This window comes from Zea mays, chromosome 2 (genome assembly GCF_902167145.1).
Source record: "Zea mays cultivar B73 chromosome 2, Zm-B73-REFERENCE-NAM-5.0, whole genome shotgun sequence".
Lineage (NCBI taxonomy): Eukaryota > Viridiplantae > Streptophyta > Magnoliopsida > Poales > Poaceae > Zea > Zea mays.
Window position 1 is genome coordinate 175,665,819 of NC_050097.1, and position 2,663 is coordinate 175,668,481.

Genomic DNA, 2,663 nt, shown 5'->3' on the forward strand with positions numbered 1-2,663 from the left:
ATTTTGGCATATATGGATCATCCTTTGCCACCATTTGGTTTGTTTTTGCAAATCAAACTCAAATCTCTATCTCTAAGTCAAACACACATGTTGAAGTATAAAGAGAGTCATTCCAAAAGAGATTGATCAAAGATTTCAAAAACTCCCCCTATTTCCCATAATCAATACTTCTCCCCACAAGAAGCCAACTTTTGACAAAAGAGACAGTAAGAGAGTTTTAACAAAACAAAAAGCTCTATTTCACTATTTTCAAAATTTCTCAAGTGGTAGCTGATCCATCTATTGATTTGGCCTTTATTTTCTCCCCCTTTGGCATCAAGCACCAAAACGGGATCAATCTTGGCCTTATAACCCCATTGCCTCACCAAAATCTTCAATTAAGAGCAAATGGCAATAAGAGTTCATGAGATGAACTTGGAATTAGTTACCCTCTCATCGGAGTGCAGTGGAAGTCTTTCATGGTCCAAGTCCACCTTTTCCCTTTCAATCCTCCTTCGAGACTAAATCATCAAACTCAAGCACATGGTTAGTCTCAAAGGGTCAAGTTGTAACACATCTCCCCCTAAACATGTGCATTACTTTGCAACGGACTTGTGAGGTCCAGGGAGTGTTTGTACAACTTGAGCACCATAATACGCAACAAAATGCAAAAAGGAACATGATCAAAAGCATAAGTACATGTATGCTACAATTCAATCCAGGTTCCGCGAATCTATGACATTTAGCTCACTACGCAACCTGCAAAAGGTCTTCTCATCTAGAGGCTTAGTGAAGATATCGGCTAGCTGGTTCTCGGTGCTAACATGAAACACTTCGATATCTCCCTTTTGCTGGTGGTCTCTCAAAAAGTGATGCCGGATGTCTATGTGCTTTGTGCGGCTGTGCTCAACAGGATTCTCCGCCATGCGGATAGCACTCTCATTGTCACATAGGAGTGGGACTTTGCTCAGATTGTAGCCAAAGTCCTTGAGGGTTTGCCTCATCCAAAGTAGTTGCGCGCAACACTGTCCTGCGGCAACATACTCGGCCTCAGCGGTGGATAGGGCAACGGAAGTTTGTTTCTTAGAATTCCATGACACCAGGGACCTTCCTAAGAATTGGCACGTCCCCGATGTACTCTTCCTATCGACCTTACATCCAGCATAGTCGGAGTCTGAGTATCCAACTAAGTCAAAGGTAGACCCCTTTGGATACCAGAGCCCGAAGCAAGGCGTAGCAACTAAATATCTAAGAATCCGCTTCACCGCCACTAAGTGACACTCCTTAGGATCGGATTGAAATCTAGCACACATGCATACGCTAAGCATAATATCCGGTCTACTAGCACATAAGTAAAGTAATGACCCTATCATTGACCGGTATGCTTTTTGATCAACGGACTTACCTCCTTTGTTGAGGTCGGTGTGTCCGTCGGTTCCTATCGGAGTCTTTGCGGGCTTGACGTCCTTCATCCCAAACCGCTTTAGCAGATCTTGCGTGTACTTTGTTTGGGAGATGAAGGTGCCGTCCTTGAGTTGCTTCACTTGGAACCCAAGGAAGTAGTTCAACTCGCCCATCATCGACATCTCGAATTTTTGCGTCATCACCCTGCTAAACTCTTCACAAGACTTTTGGTTAGTAGAACCAAATATTATGTCATCGACATAAATTTGGCACACAAACAGATCACCATCACATGTCTTTGTAAAAAGAGTTGGATCGGCTTTCCCAACCTTGAAAGCATTAACAATTAGAAAGTCTCTAAGGCATTCATACCATGCTCTTGGGGCTTGCTTAAGTCCATAGAGCGCCTTAGAGAGCTTACACACATGGTCGGGGTACCGTTCATCCTCGAAGCCAGGGGGTTGCTCTACGTACACCTCCTCCTTGATTGGCCCGTTGAGGAAAGCGCTCTTCACATCCATTTGGTACAACCTGAAAGAGTGATGAGCGGCATATGCTAGCAAGATACGAATTGATTCTAGCCTAGCCACAGGAGCAAAAGTCTCCTCGAAATCCAAACCTGCGACTTGGGCATAGCCTTTTGCCACAAGTCGAGCCTTGTTTCTCGTCACCACCCCGTGCTCGTCCTGTTTGTTGCGGAACACCCACTTGGTTCCCACAACATTTTGCTTCGGACGAGGCACCAGTGTCCAAACTTCATTTCTTTTGAAGTTGTTGAGCTCCTTCTGCATGGCCAACACCCAGTCTGGATCTAGCAAGGCCTCCTCTACCCTGAAAGGCTCAATAGAAGAGACAAAGGAGTAATGTTCACAAAAATTAACTAGTCGAGATCGAGTAGTTACTCCCTTGCTAATGTCACCCAGAATTTGGTCGACGGGATGATCCCTTTGAATCATCGCTCGAACTTGGGTTGGAGGTGCCGGTTGCGCTTCTTCCTCCATTACTTGATCATCTTGTGCTCCCCCTTGATCAAGCGCCTCCACTTGAGGTACCTGTTCGTCATTTTCGGTTTGGGGATGCACCATAGTTGAGGAAGAAGGTTGATCTCGTTCATCTTGTTCCTGTGGCCGCACTTCTCCAATCGCCATGGTTCGTATGGCGGCCGCTGGAACATCTTCTTCATCTACATCATCACCATCAACAACTTGCTCTCTTGGAGAGCCATTAGTCTCATCAAATACAACGTCGCTAGAGACTTCAACCAAACCCGATGATTTGTT